The sequence below is a fragment of the Lissotriton vulgaris genome, chromosome 1_1, assembly GCF_964263255.1.
Source record: "Lissotriton vulgaris chromosome 1_1, aLisVul1.2, whole genome shotgun sequence".
In the NCBI taxonomy this organism is placed as follows: domain Eukaryota; kingdom Metazoa; phylum Chordata; class Amphibia; order Caudata; family Salamandridae; genus Lissotriton; species Lissotriton vulgaris.
Window position 1 is genome coordinate 2,101,125,370 of NC_141685.1, and position 18,901 is coordinate 2,101,144,270.

Here is an 18,901-nt window from a genome sequence, read left to right on the forward strand (position 1 = left end):
AAGGAACCACTCATTATTGATGACCAAGCAAGTGAATGTGAGTCCATGGCTTCCTTGATGGATCTGCCCAATAGGGAGCAGGGACCTAGTATGTCTCGAATGAGAACTCAGACTGGAAACAAAGACGTACTAATAGAGTCCTCATCAGGAACTCAAAGTGCGACAGTGGTAACTCCCGAGGAAATAGAAAGATGGACCCGAGAATTAGAAAAAGGAACCCCTCATCCGAAACCACTAGATATTTATAAGCTAAGAATAGAGCTAGAGGAACTGAGTGCAGGCAATGTGGGTTTAGAACGATTGAATGTCCGGGAGGAAGATGAGTTGTTGTTCATGTGCAAACACCTTACTCGGAACGCAAAGATATACTATGACAAATTAATGGACACAGCAGTTTGTATGGGAATAGATATCAGCAGATCCAAGGTACTACAGAAATCCTATAGGGTAGAATTTTCAGACAAAGATCTAGAAAACCTGAATACTGCAGGGAAGAAGACGCAGATTAAAGAACTGATAAACTTAGGACAGAAATGGGGAGATCTAGACAAGTGGAAAGCCAGGTGGGCAAAGAAAAAGGAGTATAGCAAGGAGAGACCCCGGACTGCTGAGTACGTCTTACAAGAAGCTGACAAACCAGAAAAGTTATGTCCCATGAGGGAAGTCCCAGGGGGAAAATATGTCCATGTCCCTTGGTCTAGACAAGATATAGTATCATTTACCAATGACTTTCCAAAATTACGGGAGAAACCAGTCGATTGGTACCGACAGGTCGAACGCTTCATAAAAGTTCAGAAATGTCTTCTGAAAGACCTGGATGGGTTTTTCGACATTGTGGTCCCTGTAGATTTGTGGACCGACTGCAAAATTGAAATTGATTGGCCTAGCGAAGAATATGCGAGAGACGAGATAACAGGAGCTCCCGCACCTGAAGTAATGAGGAAGTATGAGCAAGTCATACAGTACCTCAAGAAGAAGGTGCCCGCAAAAGAAACTGATTGGACCCGCATAGATAGAACTACCCAAGAGCGTGATGAATCAGTCCACTCCTATTATGAAAGGTTACTGCAGGTCTTCAAAACTTACAGTGGAATCGATAATGTGGACTTGAAGGATATGACACATTTCTGTTATCGATTCGTGTTAGGATTGAGACCTGAAATATCCCAGTGGATTAGGGATAACAAAATCAGTTGGCAAGGGAAACCCATTGATGATGTTCTCAAATATGCCAAATACTGCGAAGATGAGATCGAGAACAAAAAGAAAGCCCTAAAGGAGAAAGTCATGTGGGCTCAGGTGAAATTAGCTGAACAACAAGAAAAACAGTTAAGTAAAATGACTAACAGTAATAATGCTCCAAATCCGAATGCTGGGGGTGGAGGCAGACCCCGGGTAAAGATGAGTAGGGAAGAGGCAATGGAAAAATTCCCCTGTCACGGATGTGGTCACATGGGACATTGGAGAGATAAATGTCCGCAATTGCAGGCTGGTAATGCCCCCGTAAATGGTTTAAATCCACAGGTGCAGAAAGAGGGGATCCGAAAGACCCAACAGCAGGTAAATCAACCCCCGGTGCCACGCGCACCTAGACAGAATTATAGGAATCAGGGTCAACAGAATGAAAGGGTCGAAGTGTGGGAAGGAGAGAATGAAAGAAATGCACCCATTCCACAGTACCTGTTAAATGATACTTTTCTCTGCGATGATCAATACTGACGGGGCCTGAGAGGGGAGGACAAGGAGTGCGTGCTTGGTGCCTCCTTACCGGTAGACCAGACTGGACCATACATTGAAGGAAAGGTTGAAGGGACAGATGTCACCTTTCTGTTGGACACTGGTGCTACCCGTTCCACTGTGAGAACAGCGGACGTTCCTAACCTACCCCTCTCGGGAGAAGCTATCCAAGTAGTGGGAGTTTCAAATCAGATAATCAGTACTCCGGTAACAGAACCTATGGAAATTTCCATAGGAAATTTCAAGGAAATGCACAGATTTGTGGTCTGTGATTCTAGTCCCGTAAACCTATTAGGACGAGATCTGTTGTGCAAAATGCGTTGCACCATCTTTTGCTCACCAAATGGTGTTGAAATCCAGACCCCAGATGAAGATGGCCTGTATAAATTAATGTTGTTAAGGCCTGACACCGACATTAAGCCCATGTCCATTGAAAGTCTACCTGAAGAACTGCAATCAAGCGTAATACCTGAAGTTTGGGATTTCACTGGGAAAGATGTAGGCTTAATGGCAAATGTAGACCCAGTTAAAATAACTATAAAAGCAAATGCTGTATACCCAAATACCAAACAGTATAAAATGAGTGCAGAAGTGAAAGAAGGAGTCGCAAAGGAATTAAACAGATTGCTCAAAGCAAACATCATTCAGGAAGTGATGAGTAGTCCCTGTAATTCACCCATACTTGGAATTAAGAAGCCTAGCGGAAAGTATAGGGTAGTGCAGGACCTGCGCAAGGTAAACCAAATTGTAGTACCTTGCTGTCCCATAGTGCCTAACCCCGCAGTAATACTGTATCAAATTCCTTGGGAGGCGGAATGGTTCATTGTCATAGACTTGTGCCATGCGTTCTTTTCCATCCCATTGCATCCAGAAAGCAAATTCCTTTTCAGTTTTGAATTCAACAGCCAGGTCTATGTCTGGAATCGTGTCCCCCAGGGGTACACCGAAAGTCCATCGATTTTCAACCAGATCCTAAAGAAATGTCTTGAATCCTTAGTACTGCCTAAAGAGTCTGTCCTGGTACAGTACATAGATGACCTACTGGTGGCATCTAGAAGTCAAGACGACTGCGTCACTGATACCATTGCCTTGCTGAATCACCTAGGAAAAGGAGGACATAAGGTCTCACCAGACAAATTACAGTTCTGCAAAACCTCAGTAAAATATCTGGGGCACCAGATAGAGAAAGGGATCAGGAAAGTCACTACAGAAAGAATTAAAATAATTCGAGAAATGTCACTACCAGTAACCCAGAAAGAAGTAAGAATGTTCCTAGGAGTTGTTGGGTACTGCAGACAATGGATCGTGGGTTTCGCGGCTATAGCTAAACCCTTGATTAACATGACAAAGAAAGGAGCGGAAGACCCAGTTTGTTGGAATGATGAATGCATGACTGCTTGGGTAACATTGCGAAATTGTCTGTGCACAGCTCCAGCCTTAGGAATGCCTGACTATTCTAAGAACTTTGAACTGTTCTGTGACACGAGAGACAATTGTGCGCTCTCGGTCTTAACCCAGGAACATGGTCTGATTAGACGTCCCGTGGCCTACTTTTCGGCCGCCCTAGATCCAGTGGCTGCTGGATTACCTGGGTGCCTGAAAGCAGTAGCTGCTACCTGTACAAGCCTAGAGCAGAGTGAGAACATTGTGATGGGACATCCTGTCACTGTATTTGTTCCACATTCAGTTGTAATCTTGCTCACCCGAACCAAGACTCAGTATCTCACCCCTAGTCGGCTGACTAAGTATGAGAGGATTCTCATTGGTGCAGAAAATGTAATAATTTCCCGATGTAACGTCCTGAACCCTGCCACTCTATTGCCCCTCCCCATTGATGTAGAGGCAGGAGGTGAAATTGACCATAACTGCATAGACTTGACTGAATTTAGCACAAAACCCCGTCCTGATATTAGAGAAGTGGCCTTAGTTGATGAAGACCTCAAAATGTTTGTGGATGGTTCATGCTTGAGACATGAGAATGGAGGTTTGAGTGCTGCCTATGCTGTAGTCACGTTGGAAAAGACCCTGGAAGCTTCCTATCTTTGGGAAGTTAAATCTGCTCAAGTAGCGGAGCTCATTGCCCTGACAAGAGCTTGTAAAATTGGGAAAAACAAAAGGGTAACCGTTTATACTGACAGCCAGTACTGTTACGGGGTTGTTCATGACTTCGGCCAGCTCTGGTTGCAAAGAGAATTCATGACTTCCTCAGGTTCTCCTATCCGTAATGGAAAACCAGTACAAAACTTACTAGAAGCAATCCAATTGCCCAAAGAATTGGCTGTGGTCAAGTGTGCGGCTCACCGATCTGGAAATGACGAGGTGACAGCCGGGAACAGATATGCTGACCAAATTGCCCAGTACTGCGCCCGACACAAAATGTCCCTCCTAATTAAATTATGGGGAGGTGAAAGCAGCTGCCAACTGATGTTGTTTGAGAGATTGGGAACATGGGATGAATTGAGAGAATTACAACAGACATCAGACAAGAAAGAAAGGGACATGTGGAGGCAGGATGAATGTCAACCCAGGAAAGGAGATGGTGTTGTGGTCCACGTGACTGGTAGGCCTGTACTACCGGAACGACTGGTTACCGCAATGGCACGGATAATACATGAACCAACACATATTGGGAGGGATGCCATGTGCCGAATGTTTGAAAAGGTGTTCTACAGTTCAAAATTCAGGAGCACAGCGGACAAACTTTGTCAGAGGTGTTTAGTGTGTCAACAGTTCAATGCAGGAAAGAAGACAGTAGTGGAACAAAGTACCATTGGGAGAGCAGAAGGTCCCTTCATTAGGATGCAGGCAGACTTCATAAAACTACCCCTGTGCAAAGGATATCAATATGTCCTGGTCATAGTTTGCTTGTTTTCCCGGTGGGTGGAGGCTTATCCAACAAAGAAGAATGATGCCCTGACTGTAGCTAAATTATTGCTTAGGGAACTGATACCACGCTTTGGAATTCCAGAGACAATTGAAACAGACCAAGGTGGACATTTTTCAAACGAAGTCCTAAAAGAACTCTGCAAAGCATTCAAAATGGAGCAAAGGCTGCACTGTGCCTATCATCCAGAGGCTTCTGGAATAGTCGAGCAGATAAACGGCACTCTCAAGTCCAGGTTGGCAAAACTATGTGACTCCACAAAAATGAACTGGATAGAAGCTTTGCCCATGGTGCTGATGAGCTTGAGAAGTATTCCAAACAGAAAGACAGGCTTGAGCCCCCATGAAGTGCTGATGGGAAGAATGATGCGACAAGCATGGGTACCTGGACACAAACTGCTAAGTATTTCTGATGATATGGTGCTAGAATACTGCAGGCAGTTGGGTGACCAAGTGCGTTCTATCTCTCACCAGATTGGAGAGACTGCTGTCGAATGGCCTACAACCCCAGCACACAAGCTGAAACCAGGTGACTGGGTGGTACTGAAGAAGCATACCCGGAAGAGTTGCCTGAAACCGAAGTGGGGCAAGCCTCGACAAGTGATCATTGTCACCACAACTGCTGTGAAGTGTGCTGGTGTACCAAAGTGGATCCATGCCAGTCACACGAAGAAGGTGACTGGAGAAAATGCGACTGAAGCCGAGGGTGGTCCAGCTGAGGAGACTCCAGAAGAGGGTCCGGATCCCGCTGACATCGAACTACCCGGCACAAGTCAAGAAGTTGAATGGTTTCCTGTTGATGACCAGGTTCTTGATCCAATAAGAACCAGAAAATACTCTTACCTAGGTAGTGAGTGGGACAGTGCAGGTGAGTCAGAACAAGAAGGAGAAGGTCAGATCATCAAAGCCATCATAACATCTGATCAGGGAATAGGCCAAGTAGGGACAGAACAAGTCATCGACACTCCTCCTCCTGAGCCAGAGGAGACTGGAAAGGGACAGATAGTAGTCAAAGCAGAAGTTCATGCGGAAGAAAATCAAGAGATCGAAGAGCATGAACCAGGCCAGTTAGTAATAGATGAACGTGTTCAGGAAGAAGAGTCCAGTGAATCACTGACAAACGAAGATCAAAAACAGTCTACCCCTGAACTAGGTCAGATTAAGGACCAGGCAGAAGAAATAGATAAAAGACCTGGAACTAGTCAGACAGGTAGGGAAAAGGACACTGCTGAAGCAATAGTGCGACAAAGAAGAAAAAGCAAAAGGGTTCACGAGGAAGAGCAAGTTTCCTCGACTACAAACAGGATCGAAAAGAAGGATGAACCCCGATATGTAAAAAGACTAAGAATAAGAATAAAAACAGTCGAAGAAAAACTAAAGGACCAACAACGGGCTGAAAGTGAAAGGAAAGAAGCCCGAGGAAAGTCCATCCGAAAGGGCGGCAGAGTAAAGAAACAGAACAAACTGTATCGGAGCCCTGAGTGGACCTATCTGGTGTTGGAAGAAATTGATGAGCCCGAAGCTTGTGGCAAAAGCGACGAAGGGTCCATTGCTGGTCGGAGTTCTGACGAAGACCCTCCCTGAGGTGAAGCGAAGTAAAACCTCAGCTGAGAAGAAACGAAGAGGGGTTGAGAAAGCCACCTGTAAGATAAAATGTCTGATTCAAATGTCACTGGAAGGTCCAGATTTAGCTGTTGCAAGACATGCTGTAAAATATGCATCTGTAGTGTAGTGGTACTAGTAATAATATGGATAGGATTAACAGTGTTTATCCCTTTTATGATAAGCAAAGACCCTAACATGTATCCTACAGACTTGACGACACAAGACGCAGAAGTTGTACATACTGAAGAAACACCACGAAGTGTAGAAAGACATGACAATGCAATGAGTCTGAGACATACACGACCCGACTTAGAAGCATCAGATGAGGGAGAACTGCATTATCCCCAAATGAAGAACAGGACACACTTAAATGTTTTCGCAAACCTTTTAGTGCACTATGTAGAAGCTATGGAAATAGAAGATTGTTATGTCTGCATGATGCTACCTACTTCAGTAGCTGAAGGTGTGACATACCACCATTTACCCCTGACCTATGGAATTTCCTGTAGTATTTTAGCTAGTTTATTCTATAGAAGCACTTTACAGTACTATTACTCCAACACTGACGTTATCTTTTCAGAACTTCCTATTAGAGGGAATCTGAACCTTGTACATACCCTTGGTGGAGTGACTCGCTACATGGGGGAATATTTCCTGACTATAGGTGACATAGATCTGAATGAAGCTCGTAGAGACAACTTGACGTGTGCCTTACATGCACAAGAGAAAATGTTCTTGAAAATGGCAGAGAAGAGAAGGGAAAAGTTTCAGAAAAAGGCAAATGACAAACAGAACAGAACCCCTAGATGGGCAGAAAACATGGATAACACCTCACAAAGCGAAGTTACTCCTGCTCTGTTGCTGGATTTTGAACGGAAAGGGAAACTCTGTCTTCATAGAGAAAAGACTAGTTATTATAACAATGTATTCATTGGTTCCAGCGAGTGTGAACATAATTTTAAGGTAATTGGAGGTTGGGGTTTCAAAAATGGGTCAGAACCTGTGTTTCCAGGAATTTATTATATATGTGGAAACAAGGCTTATTTCAAATTGCCGGATCACTGGTATGGAAGCTGCTACTTTGGCATTGTCTTTCCGAAAATATACCATGTGAACAATGCAGCTGGAAGCAATGAGATTACTAATGGCTTAGTGCGTAGAAAACGTGAAAGTGTAGGAGAAATTATAGGTGATATTTTTAGCGCACTGATACCTGGAATGGGGGTAGCTCTGAATACTCATAGAATCTGCAAATTATCTACAGTAGTGGATCGGTTATCAACTGACACTGCTGCTGGATTTCTGATGATCAATACCGAAATGGTTGCGATCAGATCAATGGTTTTACAGAATCGCCTTGCTCTTGATACCTTATTGGCAAAAGAGGGCGGGGTCTGCAGGATGCTGAGGGCACAACATTGTTGCACTTACATTCCTGATAAAAGTGTCGAAATTAAGAAGTATATAAGGAACATTACTAATTTGGAAAAAGAGCTCAAACCATTAGAGGTTGACAGTGCCTGGAAGAGACTGACTGATGGTCTCTCCTCTGTAGGTAGTTGGTTCTCTAACTTAGGACAAAGCCTTTTATGGAAAATACTGATGCCAATAGTTGGAATAGGTGTGATTGTTCTGATCATATTCGTCTGTTGCAAATGCCAGAAATGCAGAAAATATGTAGTGAATAAAAGAGGAAAGCGAAAAGCTGAAGACTTAGAATTAGAAGAATTAAGAAACCAGATATATAAGAAAATAAAGAACAATCATACACACAGAGAGGCGGAGAGAAAACTCAACAATAAGTTCATTGAGGTTGAGATGGATGAATTTGATGAATGAAGTTGGCATCTGTTTTCATATGTAGTGATGATAGTAAATATCATCAAAGAGGGGATTGATGGAGCAAGGATTCGCACGTAACGCGACTTGCTCTCTTCATGAACCTCGGCTTAAATCATAACTGTACTAACTCTGATTGTTTGTCATTTATTTGTATTTCCCCAACACACGGGTGTCCCTAGGAGGCTTGCCTATGTGTTTTTCATCGTAATCAAGCTTGCACATTAATAAAATGGCCGCTTTGCAGAAATTCAGTCTGCGCATGCGTCGTTCATACCCATGTGACGTGACGCACTCGCAATCTGGAGGGAAAAGTTCGCACATGCGCAGTGGTGTTAAAATGGCCGCTTGACACTAATCATGCTTCATGCTATCTTAAGCCGCTTTTATCTATGCATCCTTTCTGCACTAACTCTTAATGCTATAAGTATTATAAAATAAGGGATTAAGAGTAGTTGGTCATGGTGTACAGTGTATTCATTTTATTCTGTGTTATTAATTTGTTTTCGCTTACTTTTCATGTACCGCGTAAATGAGGGCCTTGAACTAGGGATGGGATCCATCTTGATGCTGACGTATCACACATCACATGACCTAAGATCTGGGACGTGCAGCAATGGAACCTGACCAGATTGGCCATTGAAAAGGGGACTGTCCTTTCCAGGCGCACCTTTGCCCTTGAAGACTTTCTATTTTTATTCTGAAATGCGCAACAATGTTGCAAACCTTTTCTTCACTATTGTACTTTCCCACATGTAGGCCTGGGAACCAGGTGTTAGGGGGAGGGATAATGTCACGTGCAGTATAGGTGGTACCTATGACCAAACCACCTCCCTTGACCAATCAGAAGATGGGACTTTGTCATTTTGCAACATTTATGGGTGGTCTTGGGAATCTAAACTTGTATAAATAGCCTAGCTTAGCTTAGAGAAATTGTCCGACTTGTCCGAGTAGCAGACCTGTCACTGACCCTACGAACTCTATAGGTGCCTGATACAGAGTGCTGCGGAGCATTCTGCCTGAAACTTTCCACAAACTCCAAGGGGTGGAAATTAGTCCTAAGTGCTAAGCGAAGCACTTTGCTGGGAGATTCGAAAACCCAATCGGGGTTATTGGCGGATTCCGTGCAGAAGAGGGGGTAACGCTGGCGTTGCATCCGATGCTGTGAGGGGTTGGTCGTGCCTTGGTGAACCCAGTCCTGACCCAGACCTGAGGGGTATCCTGTCCTGACTGTCCATGAGCTGTACCTGCTCACCTTCTGGTATTCCTGAATCCTTGAGGGTCCTTGTCCCGTTCTTTCCCAACTGACCCGTGGCCAGGGTTAGTCCTCATTCTCACCTAGGTAACTATTGACATAGGTGTCTGTCTATACTATACTCTCAACTTTTTCCTCCTCTGATTAAAGCAATCTTGCCTGTGACATTCTCCATTTCTCCTTTGAATGTAATTTCATGCAATTGATTATTAGTAAATGTTCCACTTTTACCCTTCCTATAGGACATTGCTAAACCCGACTGTTTATCTAGATTGTTCCACTTATTCCCTTCCCCTTAGTATGGTTGCCGTGAAGTTAGAAAGATAGCATCAGGTTTAGGAAATAGTATAAAATTATTAATTCAAACATTAGGTTTTCCTCACGTCCTTGCCCTAGATTAAACTGTATTAGATAAATGTCCATATGATTCATGCCCTATAGTGTTCCCTTTTACTCTATGATACTCACTTTGATCCAGAGCTACATTCTGGTCTTAATACTGATCATTGATGTATTACTTTGCATTTGCCTGCTTGTAATGGCATTTTCGTCCTAAACTTATACTATATAAAACTCTTAAAACCAACAAGGTGTCTGTGGTCATTAAAGTAATATTAAAGGTATCAAATGTGTAAAGTAGAATCTTCTCCCTTTTAGGAAAACCCTTATCACCTATCCACTGCTAGCTCCTGATCTGTCAGGAGTAATGTGCCTGGGGTAAGTCAGGTACATGAATAGTAAGTGGTGTAAGAGTCACCCAACCGATTACTCATAAGAGCGTGCGTGAAATCGCCTGGTTCACCCCGGTAAAACGTTAACATTGGAAATAATCACGCAAAGGGCCCAGTGCGTGGAAAAGTTTGGTGAGCCGGGTGACCCGCGCGCTCTATCACAGGCGCCTCCGACTCGGCGTGCAGGCTCCGCCCCTCGCGGCCTCGCTGTCGCGCCGCGCTCCCTCCAGGCCGTCAGTGCCACCAGGTCGCCGGGCCGGGCCCAGCCGGGGTTCCGCGCCGGGAACCGGCCGCACAGCCGTCCTGCACCCCCCCCGCAGCAATGCTGGCCTCAGGCCCGCCGGGGAAGTGCTCGGTTCAGGGCGTTTTGCTAGGAAATATGCTGTAGGTAACGGCCGGCGGCGGGAGCTCCGACAAAGCACGTCTGCTCACGCCGCCATCTTGGCCACGCCCCCTGGCACTGTACTTTAAATGGTTTACATCTTACCTTCAACACCGGTCACAACACATTCAAATCAACTTCTGCATCTCCAAACCCACACAACTTACCCTTGATATTCCCAAAGGTTCTATACTCTCCCCTTCCCTCCTTAGTCTCTTCATGGAACTCTTTACAATCATCCTAAAGCAAGCAGATGTCAAGTATCACCTATATGCAGATGACGCACAACTGTACTATAAAATCAAATCACCTAGTGAAATCCTACACTTCAACGCCACAGTAACCAAAATACAAACTTGGTTTAATTCGAACCACATAAAGTTGAATCCAAACAAAACAGAATTATTACTGTTTTCCCCAAAAAGTCATAACCTACCAAAGAGTGGCTCAGGAACCTGAATGCACTTAAGTGCTCGCTCACCCTGTCCAACTCAGTAAAGTCCTTAAGCCTCACTCTAGAGCAGAGGTCTTCAAACTTTTTGATGCCGAGACCCCCTTGTAAAACCTTTTTAGGCTTAAGGACCCCCTCCCAACAAAAGTTTCTAGAAACTGGTACTCCTCATCATCAACAACTATCGACAACCATACATGCGCCTGTTAGACCTCATCACATCCATCCATCCATCATTCATCCACCCACAATTTCACACATCCATCCTTCATCAATCCACCCTTTCATCCTTCCATCTATACATCCATCTTTCATCCATCCATCTATACATCTTTCATCCATCCACCCTTTCATCCTTACATCCACCCTTCCATCCATCCATCATTCATCCACCCACCTTTTCACACATCCATCCATCATTCATACAACATTTTATCCATCCATACATCCATCCTTCATCCATCCACCCTTTCATCCTTCCATCAATACATCCATCCTTCATCCACCCATCCACCCTTTCATCCATACATCCATCCTTCATCCATCCACCCTTTCATCCTTTCATCCATACATCCATCCTTCATCCATCCACCCTTTCATCCTTCCATCAATACATCCATCCTTCATCCATCCACTCTTTCATCCATATATCCATCCTTCATCCACCTACCCTTTCAACCAACCATCCATCCATCCATCCACCCATCATTCATTCACCCACCTTTTCACACATCCATCCATTCATCATGATCCATGCAACCTTTTATCCATCCATACATCCATCCATCATCCATCTACCATTTCATCCTTCCTTCTATCCATACATACATCCATTATCTATCCACACTTTCATCCATCCATTCACCCATCATTCATCCACCCACCTTTTCACACATCCATCCATCATTCATCCATGCAACCTTTTATCCATCCATACATCCATCCTTCATCCATCTACCATTTCATCCTTCCTTCCATCCATCTATCCATCCTCCATCCATCCATCCACCCTTTCATCCATCCATCCACTCATCAGTCATCCACCCATCCACTCATCAGTCACCCACCCACCTTTTCACATATCCATCCATCCATCCATCATCCATCCACCCTTTCATCCTTACATCCATACATTCATCCTTCATCCATCCACCCTTTCATCCATCCATTCACCCATCATTCATCCACCCACCTTTTCACACATCCATCCATCATGATCCAAGCAACCTTTTATCCATCCATACATCCATCCTTCATCCGTCCACCCTTTCATCTTTCCATCCATACATCCATCCTTCATCTATTCACCCTTCCATCCATCCATCCATTCACCCATCATTTATCCACCCACCTTTTCACACATCCATCCATCATTCATCAATGCAACCTTTTATCCATCCATACATGCATCCTTCATCCATCTTCCCTTTCATCCTTCCATCCATACATCCATCCTTCATCCACCCACCTTTTCACATATCCATCCATCCACCCTTTCATCCATCCATTCACCCATCATTCATCCACCCACCTTTTTACACATCTATCCATCATGATCCATGCAACCTTCTATCCATCCATACATCCATCCTTCATCCATCCACCCTTTCATCCATTCATCCACCCATCTTTTTTGTGCCTCTCTCATGGGGGGGGAGCGGAGGGGGGGGGGGTCAGTATCTCTCTGTGTCTTCTTCCTTCTTCCTCTCTCATGGAAGGGCATCTCTGTGCCTCCCTGCTGGGGGCGGGGCGGACAGGCTGTAACAACATCTCACCTGAAGAACCGACTCTCTGGCACATTTCTCCTGCACAGGCACCAGGTATGAGGGTTCGTGCTTTGTGCTTTACAGGCAGGACCCACAGCTCCAGGCGCGCAAAGTCCATTGAACTCGAAGGGCTACAGCCTCCTCCCCCAGCCACCCTCCCCTGCCCCCCATCCCTTTCCCTCCTCGTATATGTGAGCCGGGCTTAAACACCTTCAGGGACACACACAAAGCCGCACCACAGTATTTCACAGGTCTTTAAAAGACCTTTTACTTGTTAATGAGGCTTTGTTGTTTTTCACCCCTCGGTGTGAATTAGGCCTCCGCCGTGCGCACCCTCAATCAGCCTGGCAGTCAGGCAAACTGACAATCTGCGACCCCCTTCCCTGGATTCCACGACCCCCCTGGGGGTCGCGCCCCACAGATTGAAGACCCCTGCTCTAGAGAAAAACTTGACAATGACCAACTTTTATAACTGAAACACCTCAAGAAAATTAAACCTTTTATTCCCCCTGATGATTTCAGGACAGTAGTACAATCTTCAGTTCTCTCTAAAATTGACTATGGAAATGCCATCCTCATAGGGACGCCAGAAATCCACCTAGTCCCCCTAAGACCAGTTTTGAACACTACGGCCAGACTCATAACTGGTGTTAAAAAATCAGAACACATCGCTCCAACCCAAAAGTCCCTCAACGGGCTGCCCATTGAAGGAAGAGTATTTACAAGACCGCCTGCATCACACATAAAGCCCTCCACACACATACCCGGAACGATCTAGACAACAAACTTACTACAGATGGAAAAAACAGAACTCTGATAAGCTCCAACTCACTTCTTCTTGTTCCTCTGAAACTGAAAAGGAACACCACCCAGACTCGCTCTTTTTCTGGAAATGCACCCAGGATTTGGAACGCGCTCCCTAGAAACCTCCTTTGCAACCCCTCCTGCTTAAACCAGGGCCTGAAAGTCCTTCTCGTCTACAAATACATTACTATACACGCCAAACAAACTATGCTCCAATAGCTCACTCTCACCAAGCATCTACCATTTGTGACAGTTGGTTATTTGACTGTTTCAGTTGTATAATGTGTTTGTCACTCCTTTAATTTAGGCTTTTCTGAACTAATTTGCATACTGTAATCACACCTCTCCTGCCCACCGACTCTCTTCATCTCTGTTTTAGGCTTGTTCTTGAATCTATGTGTCGAGCGTCATACGCAGTTACGTTAGTCGATTTCTCTTTTATGCATCCTAAGTAACGCTGCGTTATGCTATTTCTTTTTATGTAAAGCACTCTGATACCTTCAGGTCTAGCTAGGGCCATATAAACTTATAGAAACAAAATACGTGATGGCTAATGGTGCAGTGTCACTGCAAGCTTCACTTGGAATGGGATAGGTGTTTCTGAAGTGTCAAATCCATACTTTAGTGCACATAAAACACATCTAAGTTATGGGGTACCAATACTCTACTCCTTATCCCTCCTAAAACTCGCAAACAAAAAAACGCATCTTGATCCTTCACAAGAAATGCGCCCATATAAGGACTGAACCCTCCTATTTAAAATTCAAAAGGCAGCTCAAAGACCTCCTCCTCAACTGATCTCTCCCGAATTGATAGCTATCGCCTAACCGCCGAAGCCTGCCCACAGCAGCACACAGACACTCTGTCATTAAGACCTCTACCTCACTCTCCATGTGACTACTCCTCTATCCCCCCTCCCTGAACTATTCTCATCACGTCATTCTGCTATTTATGAAGTCATGACGCAATGCGTTATGATTCATTGTACATACTACTGTGTTCATGTATCTTAGGAGTGATATTGTGCTTTCTATGATGATATTATGTGATGCGTCACGAGTCATTGTACATACTACTGTGACATTGTATCTTACGAGTGACAAATGCTGTAAAGTGCTCCGATACCCTTGGGTCTGGCTAGCGCTATATAAAACTGTTAAATAAATAAATAAATGAATAAAACACAGTGTCACATACCAGCACATTTACTTCAACATCTTATGGCACTCATACAGGTGTACTGCTACACTCACTCACATATGTAGGAAAGTACTGACACAACCTTCTGAACCAAGCAGAGAAATAGTTTGTGAATCATGGATGATGGCTACTAGAGTAGACCCTGTCTGTGTATTCTTACTCCAAGTTTCACTTAGCATGTTATAGGTCTTTCTCAAGTATCAAATCCACTTTGTAGAGCACATAATACACTTCTAAGATGCTGTTGGTGTGCAATAATTGGTGATGTTTTGTTCTTAAGATAATGACAGATGTCCTTTTGAGTTGAATAAGTTACTTGTGCACTTGCATTCCTCTATGCCAAGTACTACGTAGTGTATGCCATCCCTGAACCATTTGACATAGATGTTCACAAAAGCATAGATCGTCTCTTGGAGTTACAGATACAACTGCAGAAGCACTTATACATTCAGTCACTCACCAGAAACTATTTATGTATGTCTCGCAGTATCAACATCCTGTGATTCTGGGCTATTAACATAATCTCCTTGTGCCTATCAAAATGAATGTGCCCATCTGTACCACAACTGGTGCTCATGTTAAGTTTCCTGATATTTTCGGGTCTAGTTTGCGCTATATAAATCTCACAAAAAAATACCTAATTTTGAAAGGTTACAGGTAGGAAATAGAAATTAAAAACATTAGAAATTCACTAAAAAAACAAAGGTTACTTGGATGTTATAGTTAGGAAACAGAATTTAAAAAACATAGAAAATTCACTGCAAAAAAAAAGTTACATGGACATTATATTTAGGCTCAGATTTCAATCATACAAAACCAGTTATATTCAGCAGCCATAGTTACCTGAGCTAACTATAACTTACGCACCTGCAATCCAGTGCTTATGACCTGTCATATTACATCACTCATGACATGGTCAGTGACATTACCAATGACATCATTGTCGAGTGAAATGTGAGCCTAAATATAACATCCCTGTAACCTTTGAGACTAAAACGGGGGGGGGGAGGTTTGTTCTTGTGTATGAGGAAATGTGCCTACTGAGTGTATGTAACTTCTACTGAAATCAATCGAGCGGTGCAAAAGGTGAGGGAAAACATCCTGAGCCCTCAAAAGAGACCCTAGGGTCAAAGACAATTGTATGTACAAGCCTATGCACATGCTACTCCTATTTATGCTCTCAATGAGTACATTCAAAACAGATTGATGAGACAGAGTGAATAATAATTAAAATTGATCCATGTTGCTGATGTTTTCTTGTTCTTTTTATTCCGAAAATTGCACAGACAACACATGTTTCATCACAGAAGCCAAAAGTTGTGTGATGGTTGTGGCTGTTCCACTCCAAGGCTGACCTGGTCTGTATGTTTCGCGTGAAATCTGATGCCATTTGTTGTCTGGAGGTGCATGTTGCAGCATCTCTATGTTATTGTCACCATATTTGTGCCTGTGACTTCCTCAGGCCTGTCAGGCTAGTGGATACAAGGTCAATGTTCCCTCCACTGGTTCTACTTCCGGCGCTGGCAAAATTGTGTAGTCTTCACAGCTGTTCACAGTAATCTCCATTTAATATCTATTGTGATATGTTTTGTTATTTAAAATAATTGGAGGATTCCCTCGACCCAGGTTACTTAGAGAGTCAAGGAGCAAGGAACTCAGTGTCAGCGTACTTGTTGAGGTAACCATAAATGTGTGCGGATCCATGATATCAGACAGAAACTTAAATCGTCGAGATTTGAAAGGAATCGAGGCTTGTACAATCACTGTAACCTTTGTTTGTTATTTTCTGAACATTTCTAAGGTTTTTTAAGCATATGATTAGCACAGTGCCATCTACGCTAATTACAACTCCGGGCACAGTATTACAGGCTTTGGATTGGTAAAATATCATCCAAGCCAATGAATAAAAGCAACCTGTGACACGTGTTTCGCAATCATACATCATTCGACATTTTACAGCTCAGCGTTGTTGTCACTATGCTTAAAGACTTTGCTGTAGAAATGACAAAAGTCTTTGCCCCTTTCTATCTCGGCGTGGATGGCACTGTCCAATCCTATGGTTAAATACTTTGATAGAAAAGCAGACATTTGAGGTGAGCAAATTTAGTGTCACTTGTGTAGTAGGGTGCTCTGTACAGGAGCTGCTCTCCACCTAAACTTGGGAACTACCCAGAGCTCTCAGCTTCTTTTTATATATGTATATATTACCTATTGGCGGTCGCAAGTAGGTAGTTATAGTTAGGACCTAGGAAATCCGCAACATTCTATTTGGAATAACTTTGGCGCCGGTCGAAGAATCTTCTTGAAATACTCCAAGAAGATGGGGCGCTCTGCTCCGCTCCTATCCTAAAAGTTTTGGGGTGATTCGTCAAGCAGGAGCCGGGAAAAAAGGGGGGTCCCAAAACGTGTTTTCCCCATGCAATTTTCCATAGTGACCTTTAGAAACGGCTACAGCCCGAACTGCTGAACAGAATTACAGCAAACTTGGCAAAAAGGTAGAATTTGGTTCACAGATCATGCTTTTTGTTAAATGGTGTAAATTCGTGCAGCAGTTCCTGAGATAATCAAAAGTAAAATCATAGATATATCTATGGACGAAGTAGGGTACCCGAATCCCCCGAGGATCATGCGCTTTACGAGCATGAGCTGCATGCTAATTGGCTGTCAACTGTCTGTCAACACTCCAAACCAGGAAGTGTTGGCAGCCATCTTGTGTCTCGGTAGAACCGAGGCATTAGAAAACTGAAAAACAAGTGGGCAAAAGACGCAAAGGGGGCTAGGTAGAAACACTCTGACCCCCTAGGCCTGTCCAGGGGGTCCCACAAGGACCCCCCAAGGCCAAAACAAAAGATTTTTTTTTTACGAAATCGTGGGATACGCGTATCCCAGGGAAAAAAAGAAGCCTGCTTTATTTGTAATTAGCCCCCGGGGGAGCTGGCAGGTACCGTGGGGGGATTGGGGACCCCCCCGCGGTCCTCAACGAGAGGCCAGGCCCGGGGGATGGGGTCCCCGGGGCCAGAAGTGCCCCAGGAGGGGGTCCATACGGCCCCCCTCTACAACAAATGTTAAAACAAAAACGAGCCAGAGCCCCGGGGGATGGGGTCCCCAGGGCTAAAAGAAGCCTCAGGAGGGGGGCCACGCAGCCCCCTCCCCATTTAAAAAAATAAATTAGGGGGCAAGCCCTGGGGGATGGGGTCCCCAGGGCAAAAAAATATAAAAAGAAGTGGGGCTACACAGCCCCCATTCTTAAAAAAAAAAAAAGAAAAACACCGGCAGTGATGTCATTGACCATGTCATGAATGATGTAATATTTTACGTCATCAGTAGTGGTTTGCGGGTGTGCTAGTTATAGTTAGCTGAACTAACTATAACAGGGGAATTTCAATGGTTTTGTATGAGTGAAATGTCCCACTAACTATAAATTGTCTGAAACCTATGGATTTTTCTGTGAATTTTTAAGGTTTTTTAAATGGTAATTCCTAACTATAATGTCCCTGAAACCTATGTTTTTTTCAGTGAATATATATATATCCTTAAAGCAACTCGGTGAGGTCCCCCACCTATAGTCTCCACGGCACAGAGGGATTCACAGCATGCCAAGTTTCTTTCAGGTAATTTTTATTTTTTCTCTGACAGCATGTGCAAACAAAAAGGACGGTCGACGCGTTTCGGCAGAAGCCTTCAACTGGAACATAGAGTCCCGCCATGTCGACTGTCTATTTAAAGTGATACGGTGCAGAGGTCCCTCATTGATTTCCATTTAAAAATAGACTGGACTGTTAACCCACATTAACCTTTTTTGATAGGCAAAAAATAACCATTTTCTTCAGATTTTCATTGTTACATTTTCATAATTAAACTATATATATCTCACAAATCAAGTCTATAAAATATATTATACTTTGAAATGGGCTGCACTACTGCCTTAAAATCGAATGGAGACAAATAACTCTTGATATTAATAAGAAAGTCTTTCTAAAATGTGCGCATATTTACAACACCCAGTAATAACATTAACAATGAATGTGGTCATCTGGGAGGGAGAAGGCCAAGCGCCACAACATTCAGCACTAATAACCTACTGTGAAGTACACCAAATTGTAGAGAATTCAATATGGAATAACTTGCTATTCGACTATTTGCAACGCAATGAAATGTAACTGTGAAAAAAAATCATGAGACTGCATTTAATCATATTCAGTTAAATGAAAGACAAGGGATAGCGAATTCACGAAATGTACAAAATGC

The 18,901-nt window shown here is 43.7% G+C and overlaps 1 protein-coding gene across 1 annotated transcript in view; it reads right to left on the reverse strand.

The window, feature by feature from the left end:
- DYRK4 (dual specificity tyrosine phosphorylation regulated kinase 4) overlaps nt 1-18,901 on the reverse strand; it is a 798,647-nt gene that overhangs the window by 644,077 nt on the left and 135,669 nt on the right. The window lies entirely within an intron of this gene.